We start from the raw sequence: 9,040 nt of genomic DNA, 5'->3' as shown, positions 1-9,040 counted from the left end.
GTCTTTGTTTGTTTGTTTTGGCAAACCAAGTTATATTAACCTCACAAAATAGTTGATCAGTTACCACGATTTTCCACTCTGCATGAGTTTATGCACAATAAAGTATTTTTTAATCAATATTAAATATAGCTCATAAATGAATCTTTTAATCTTCTACTCTATTTTGAAAGCCTTTGATCACATTTGTTTTGTGATTGTGTTCAATAAATATTCGATGTCCTAATCTTTGTTTTCTTTAGCAGTTTTTTTAAAGGAATGGGTTAAAAACCTCTAAATCTCAAAAGATTATTGCATATTTTAAGTGTCTCATTTTAATTACTTAAACTTTTGTTCCATAAGTTTTGAGGTTATATTACCAGGTTCATTCTGATTTAGGATAGTTATGCCTTCTTAAAACATTTGTTGGATCTCTAAAATATCTGTATTTGTTAAATAATGTTCTTTTTGCCTTCAGTTTATTTTTCTGTCATATTAATATAAATATCTCAATTTTCTTTTGATAAGTATTGCCTGACATGTATTTTTATATAAATTCTAAAAACTTGTCTGTTTTAGATATGTTCATTATTTTACATTGTTTGCATATTATATAGTGTACTTATTTACTGTTTATTTTGCCTCCCATTCTTGAAATTGAGTTTCCTGAGGAAAGAAATGTTTTTTTGATTCAATGTTTTGCTACAAGTATCTAGAACAATGCTCGGCATATAATAGGTTCTCAAAAGATACCGTGAATACATTTTTTATATTGTATTTCACAAATTGCATTTAACCAGACACCTTTATATTTTAATTCAAACTGGGCATCATATTCTTTTAATTTGGAAGATTTTTTTTTGTTATGTGTTACAATGATCAAAAATGTAAACTTATTTCTACATGTTTTATGTGCAACATTTCCCATAATTTTAAAAATATTTCTTTATCCATTCTTTTTCTTTCTTTCCCATTTTACTTGATTTTTCTTTAATTCCTTTTCTTTCTTTCTTATTGATATATAACAATTTACATATTTATGGGGCACATGTGAATGTTTGTTACATTCAAGGAATATATAATGATCAAGTCAGGGACATAGGTTATCCATCACCTTGAGTGTTTATCAGTTTTATGTGTTGGTATTACTTCAAGACCTCTCTTCTAGTTACTTTGAAATATGCATAACATTTTGCTAAGGATAGTCAGCCTAGTCTGCGCTCAAACGTTTGAACTCATTTCTTCTATCTACCTATATGTTTCTACCCATAACCAACCTCTCTTCATCCCACATGCCCCACCAAAACTTCACACTTCTGAAGTCTATTTTTCTATACTCTATATCCATGAGATCAAATTCTTTAGCTCCCACGTGTTAGTGAGAATATTCAGTATATGTCTTTCTGTGCCTTTAACAGAATGACCTCTAGTTCCATACCTATTGCTTCAAGTGACATGATTTTACTTTTTATTACTGTACAGTATTCCGTGGTATATGCATATCATATTTTCTTTATTTGTTGATGGACACTTAGGATAATGTTCATATATTTGTTATTGTGAATAGTGATGCAATAAAAATGCAAATGTAGGTATCCCTTTGATATGCTTTTTTCTTTTCCTTTAGAAAGATACCCAGTAATGAATTTCCTGGGTCATATGGTAGTTCTATTTTAAGTTTTTTGAGAAATTGTTAACTGTTTCCCACAGTGGTTGTACTAATTTACATTCCCACCAACAATTTTAAGGGTTCCCTTTTTTCTACACCCTTGCCTGTCTCTGTTGTTTTTGTCTTTTTATTAGTAACTGTCCTGAGATGATACCTCCTCATTGTGGTTTTGATTTGCATTTCTTCGATGTTAGTGAGGTTAATATTTTTTAAAATACACCTATTGGCCATTGTATGCTTCCTTCTGAGAAATATCTATTTATACGCTTTGCCACCTAGTTAATGTGATTATTTGTGTTTTTATTGTTGAGATGTTTAAGTTTGTTTGTATCCTCTTTAATTTCTTTTAACAGTGTTTTGTAGTTTTCCTTGTACAGACCTTATACCATCTTGGTTAAATTTATACCTAGGATTTTTTTCTTTTTTTCCCCCCCATTTTGTAGCTATTGTAAATGGAATCGCCTTCTTGATTTCTTCTTCTGCTAGTTTGTTACTGGTATATAGAAATGCTACTAATTTTTGTATGTTGATTTTGCATCCTGAAACTTTATTCAATCTGTTTATCAGTTCTAAGAATTTTCAAGTGAAAATTTCTGATTTTTCTAAATATAAGATTATATCTTTTCTTCTCTCTCTCTCTCTCTCTCTCTCTCTCTCTCTCTCTCTTTTTTGAGGTGGAGTTTTGCTCTTGTTGCCCAGGCTGGAATGCAGTGGCAGGATCTCATTCTGGTGTTGATTTGCATTTCTCTAATAACCATTGATAATGAGATTTTTTTTCATATGGGTGTTGGCTGCATAAATGTTCTTTTGAGAAGTGTCTGTTCATATCCTTTGCCTACTTTTTGATGGAGTTGTTTGTTTTTTTCTTTCAAATTTAAGTTCCTTGTAGATTCTGGATATTAGCCCTTTGTCAGATGGATAGATTGCAAAAATTTTTGCCCATTTTGTAGGTTGCCTGTTTAATGATAGTTTCTTTTGCTGTGCAGAAGCTCTTTAGTTTAATTAGATCCCATATGGCTATTTTGGCTTTTGCTGCCTTTACTTTTCATGTTTTAGTCATGAAGTCTTTGATGATGCCTATGTCCTAAATGGTATTGCCTAGGTTTTTTCTACTATATTTATGTCTTTATATCTTGCAGTTAAGTCTTTAAGCCATTTGGAGTTAATTTTTGTATAAGGTGTAAGGAAGGCGTCATTTCAGGTTTTCTGCATATGGTTAGCCAGCTTTTCCAACATCATTTAGTAAATACGGAATCTTTTCTTCATTGCTTGTTTTTGTCATGTTTGTCAAAGATCAGATTATTGGAGATGGGTGGTGTTATTTCTGAGGTCTCTGTTCTGTTCCATTGGCCTATATATCTGTTTTGGTACCAGTACCATGCTGTTTTGGTTACTGTAGCCATGTAGTATAGTTTGAAGTCAGGTAGCATGATACCTCCAGTTTTGCTCTTTTTGCTTAGAATTGTCTTGGCTATACAGGCTCTTTTTTTGGTTCCATATGAAATTTAAAGTAGTTTTTTCTAATTCTGTGAAGAAAGTCAATGGTAATTCGATGGGAATAGCATTGAATCTATAAATTACTTTGGCCAGTATGGCCATTTTCACAATATTGATTCTTCTTCTCCATAAGCATGGAATATTTTTCCATTTGCCTGTGTCCTCTCTTATTTCCTTGAGCAGTGATTTGTAGTTCTGTCCTTAAAGAGGGTTTTCACATTCCTTTAACTTGTATTTCTAGGTATTTTATTCTCTTTGTAGTAATTATGAATGGGAGTTCATTCATAATTTGACTCTGTCTTTTTTGGTATATAGGAATGCTTGTGATTTTTGCAAATTGATTTTGTATGCTGAGATTTTGCTGAAGTTGCTTATCAGCTTAAGGAGATTTTGGGCTGAGACAATGGGGTTTTCTAAATATATAATCAATTATTTGCCAACAGAGACAATTTGACTCCCTTTCTTCCTATTTGAATACCTTTTATTTCTTTTTCTTGCCTGATTTCCCTGGCCAAACTTCCAATACTATGTTTAATAGGAGTGGCGAGAGAGGGCATCGTTATCTTTTGCCAGTTTTCAAAGAGAACGCTTCCAGTTTTTGCTCATTTAGTATGATATTGGCTGTGGGTTTGTCATAAATACCTCTTATTATTCTGAGATATGTTCTATTAATACCTAGTTTATTGAGTGTTTTCAGCATGATGGGGTGTTGAATTTTATTGAAGGCTTTTTTCTGCATCTGTTGAGGTATTCATGTTATTTTTGTCATTGGTTCTGTTTATGTGATGGATTATGTTTACTGATTCACATATGTTGAACCAGCCTTGCATCCCAGGGATGAAGCCAACTTGATAGTGGTTGATAAGTTTTTAATGTGCTGCTGGATCCTGTTTGCAGTATTTTATTGAGCATTTTTGCATCAATGTTCACCAGGGATATTGGCTTGAAATTTTCTGTTTTTGTTGTGCCTCTGCCAGGTTTTTGTATCAGGATGATGCTGGCCTCATAAAATGAGTTAGGGAGGAGTCCCTCTTTTTCTGTTGTTTGGAACAGTTTCAGAAGGCAAGGTACTAGCTCCTCTTTGTACCTCTGGCAGAATTTGGCGGTGAATCCATCTGTTTCCGGATTTTTTTGGTTGAGAGGCTGTTAATTGCTGCCTCAACTTTAGAACTTGTTATTGATCTATTCAGAGATTCTACTTCTTCCTGGTTTAGTCTTGGGAGGGTGTATATGTCCAGGAACGTGTTTATTTCTTCAAGATTATCTGGTTTATTTGCATAGAGGTATTTATGGTATTTTCTGATTGTAGTTTGTATTTCTGTGGGATCAGTGGTAATATCCCCTTTGTTATTTTTATTGTGCATATGTGATTCTTCTCTCTTTTCTTCTTTGTTAGTCTGCCTAGCAATCTATCTATTTTGTTGATCTTTTCAAAATAACAGCTCCTGGATTTATTGATTTTTTGAAAAGGTTTTCTGTGTCTCTATATCCTTCAGTTTTGCCCTTATCTTAGTTATTTCTTGTCTTCTGCTAGCCTTTGAATTTGTTTGCTCTTGCTTCTCTAGTTCTTTTAATTGTGATGTTAGGGTGTCAATTTTAGATTTTTCCTGCATCCTCATGTGGGAATTTAGGGCTATAAATTTTCCTCTAAACACTGCTTTAGCTGTGCCCCAGATGCTGATTATGCTGTGTCTTTGTTCTTACTAGTTTCAAAGAACTTATTTATTTGTGCCTTCATTTCATTATTTACCCAAGAGTCATTCAGGAGCAAATTGTCCAGTTTCTGTGTATTTGTGTGGTTTTGAGTGAGTTTCTTAATTCTGAGTTCTAATTTGATTACACTGTGGTCTGAGAGACTCTTTCTTATGATTTCCATTGTTTAAGAGGCTACACATTTTTAAAGTTTACCTAGAATTACAAAATACTTCCAGCAAAGCCAAGCTACCTAGTAGGTCACTTAACTCTAGATAGAAGTTATTTTTACTAGACCAGTAATTCTCAGTGTCCCTATAAGTCTAGGAATCTCAGAAATCCTTTGAGGAGGTCTCTGAAGTCAAAAATACTTTCATAAAAATACAAAATGTTATTTGCCTTTTTCAATTTGCTGACATTTGCATGGATAGTACAAATGCCATTGTGATTAAAGCTGCTATCACCAACAAGGAAGTGGATCCAAACTTTTCTAGTAGCTACTGTTTTCCACACTGGCACATAGAAATTTTTTTTCTTAAGTCAGTTTCATTAAGAATGAAAGCATTAAAAATACTTTTTATATGATGCAGTATAATCATTACCTTTAAAAATATCTCAACCTTTGAATACATCTTGTTTTAACACACTTTGTAAATACATGGGACTTATACATAAAGCACTTTTGTCGCATATCAAAGGATAATGATTATGTTTAGAAAAAGCTAATATTCATTTGTTTGAATTAAAAACTGAACTAACTCCCCTTATTGGGAACGCTATTTTCACTTGAAGAAATGACTAGGAGATACTATGATATTATGGCTATTCAGACTTGGGCATGAGGTATTTAGTATTCTCAAAAATTAAAGAAGTAAACTTTGTTACTCAAGGAAAACAATTTACTGTAATTATTACCAATAACAAAATCAAATCCTTGAAGTAAAAATTTGAATTTTTTGAGCCTGCATTCACCATTAAGAGCTTTACATGTTCCTAATACTTAAAGATTTAGGTCAGCAGTTACGTTAACAACCGTGATTTGCTTTTTTTGATGTTGTATAATAAAAGATGTCAACATTTGGAACATTGCATAACTCAGTCAATCAGTATTTTCCAAATAAATTATGCCTGATGCAAAATTACAAAATGAATGAGTAAAATATTTATTGCAAGACAAATTTTAATGTAATAGTTTAGGAAAAGTTTATTAGTACAGTTAGAGCTTTCATATTGCAACCATCATTTGAAAAACTATCACTTAGTGAATCTTGGTGTAATATCAAATAACAATAGCCACAATTATCTAAAAATACTTACAAAATATTTCTCTCTTTTTAACTACATATCTGAGTGATCTTGGATTCAAAACAATATGTTGTAACAGATTGAATTCAGAAGCAGATATTAGAATCCATTTATCTATTAAACAAGACACAAACAAGTTTTGCAAAAATGTAAAAAAACAAAAACAAAAACAAAAACAAAAAACCTGACTCATTATTATTTTTTAAAATAGCTATCTTTAAAATTAAATGTGATTTATTTTGCCAAGCAATAGTTTATTATTGCTGTTTTAAAATAAAATGTTAAATACGTATTTTAAATTTTTCTGAATTTTAATTCCTAATGTGGCAAATCTTAAGTCTTTTCAGAGCTTTTTATCTTTTAGAGTACAAAAGATGCCTAAGGCCAAAAAGTTTTGAGAATGGCTGTATACACTGAGCTCCATGCCAATATCTCCTTACAAAGGAGGAAAATGAAGCCAATATCTCCTTACAAAGGAGACATACACATCAAAGCAACAACATACACCTTTCATTCCAACACTGCTGAGTCATCTATGGTACTTTTAGATCTTAGGCAGGTAACAGCAAGTTTCTAAGAGAAATGTATAAAAGCCCTTTTATAATATTGATCCCCTTAGTTCTTGGAAGTTAATGAAAGAGAAAAGTTTAAACAACTAAATTAATTCTGGTAACTGTTAACTTGCATGAATTAAGTGTGTCAATAGTAAGTGTTAATGGAAGAGATTGGAAAAACTGGTTTTGCCAATCACTCCAGGTGCTCAAACCAATCATGGGAACATGTAGTTTTATTTGTGTAGCAACTGATAAGATAAAATCAACAGAAACCAAAACTCTTTTCACAGTGTTATAGTCAATCATTAAACAGGAAATGAGCTTCTGACTTTACCCTGTTGGCATTTCTAATGGCCAGAGAAATAGAATTTAAAATAAAGAAGAACATATAAGGTAAGTAATGTAAATGTACACTGTACTTTGCAATGTATTCTGAAATGAAGTTTATATCAAGATTGTTTGATTTATATAATCAGAAATCCCTGAATTATTAAATTATCAATTCATAAAGTTTAAATTCTATAAACAAAGTCCTTCTGTGTGTGTGTGTGTGTGTGTGTGTGTGTGTGTGTGTGTGTATTTAAATTTCAATGATAGCTTTCATGTATAACAAATTGTTGAGAGAAAAAAGCAAGAATAATTACTATATCTGCAGCTGTTGGGTAAAATATTTTAAGATAAAAAATTTAAAAAGAGTAATTATTACAACAAATTGTTGGGGATGTTGGAAAACTCTTCTCTTAGAGAAGGCACCATCCCAGAAAGGTTAAATCATATGGTAAAAGTCAATATCTGACTTCCACCTGGCCTAAAGTACAATTCAAATTCAAAGAAAACAAAGGGGTAAGTTAAAACTTTAAAACTACAGTTAATTATAAATATTTTAATCACAATTAGCATGTGTAGTTGAAATATTGTAACTAGTGAAAGTAGACACAGCCCTGAAGAAACAAGTGGTAAGAAAATAAAGTGCTTGTTGTGGAACCATCAATTTAGATTTTTTTCGTCTATTAGATGATGAAACTGGTTTTCATTTTAAATGTGTACTCCCATTTCCTATAATTCCTCTATTTTCAAATAGAATTTCAAACTTACAAACTCGAAATGTGACACTTGGCTTTACACTGAATTTGATATTTTAATAATGTAAATTAGGTTTCTAGAAAATACAAGAGAAAGAAAAGAAAATTTAAAATATTTAAAAGGCACTTATAAACTCTAATTTATTGAACATTTTGAGGATGTTTACGTGCTAGGTATTACAACAGGCAAAAGAATATCAAGAAAATTAAGAGTGAGCTCCTGCCTTCCAGAGCTTATATTCAGTAGGAGAGAAAAAGGGAGAATTATAGCAGAAGGTACAATGGTTTAATAACTATGAGAACAGAGGGCATAATACATTAGTGTAGCATAAAATAGTGATAAAAAAATTAGTTGCCAAAATGAGCTTAGTAAATTGAAAATACCAAATCAAGCAAAATAATTTTATCCACTAAAGAAAATGTCTACAAGAAAAATATATTTTTCTCCAAATTCTTTTTTTTTTTTTTTTTTTTGAGACGAAGTCTCATTCTGTTGCCCAGGATGGAGGGCAGTGGTATGATCTTGGCTCACTGCAACCTCTGCCTCCCAGCTTCAGGCAATTCTCTGCCTCGGCCTCCCAAGTAGCTGGGATTACAGGCGTCTGCCACTGCACCCAGCTGATTTTTGTATTTTTAGTAGAAACGGGGTTTTACCATGTTGGCCAGGCTGGTCTTGAACCCCTGACCTTGTGATCCACCCGTCTTGACCTCCCAAAGTGCTGGGATTATAGGCCTGAGCCACCGTGCCCTGCTTCCCCTAAATTCCATAATCTGTAATAGCATAGAAAACTAACTGCCACTCAGTAGAGGTAATAAAATAACCATCAGCTAATAGCAGAGCCTAAAATGAAAATAAAAGAACACAAAGATATTTCCAGTATAGTGAGCTCTATTCAAACCATTAATAGAAGATAAATTATAGAATTGAATATGTTAGATGGTATAATAAATTAGAATCCTGGGGGTTCTTGATAAATTGCTAAAAAAGGCCAGGCACGGTGGCTCAATCCTGTAATCCCAGCACTTTGGGAGGCCAAGGTGGGTGGATCATGAGGTCAAGAGATCAAGACCATCCTGGTCAACATGGTGAAACCCCGTCTCTACCAAAAATACAAAAAATTAGCTGGGCATGGTGGCGCGTGCCTGTAATCCCAGCTACTCAGGAGGCTGAGGCAGGAGAATTGCCTGAACCCAGGAGGTGGAAGTTGAGGTGAGCCGAGGTTGCGCCGTTGCACTCCAGCCTGGGTAACAAGAGCGAAACTCCG

The 9,040-nt window shown here is 32.8% G+C and overlaps 1 protein-coding gene across 1 annotated transcript in view; it reads left to right on the top strand.

The window, feature by feature from the left end:
- Positions 1-6,999: 6,999 nt before the first annotated feature.
- PIK3C2G (phosphatidylinositol-4-phosphate 3-kinase catalytic subunit type 2 gamma) overlaps positions 7,000-9,040 on the top strand; it is a 381,818-nt gene continuing 379,777 nt past the window's right edge. The window contains exon 1 of the mRNA XM_074403237.1: positions 7,000-7,086. The gene's annotated coding sequence lies outside the window, so the exon portion shown is untranslated. The remainder of the gene's footprint in view (positions 7,087-9,040) is intronic.

This window comes from Saimiri boliviensis, chromosome 7, assembly GCF_048565385.1.
Source record: "Saimiri boliviensis isolate mSaiBol1 chromosome 7, mSaiBol1.pri, whole genome shotgun sequence".
In the NCBI taxonomy this organism is placed as follows: domain Eukaryota; kingdom Metazoa; phylum Chordata; class Mammalia; order Primates; family Cebidae; genus Saimiri; species Saimiri boliviensis.
Note: the sequence above shows the minus strand (reverse complement) of the source record. Positions and strands in the feature narration are given on the sequence as shown.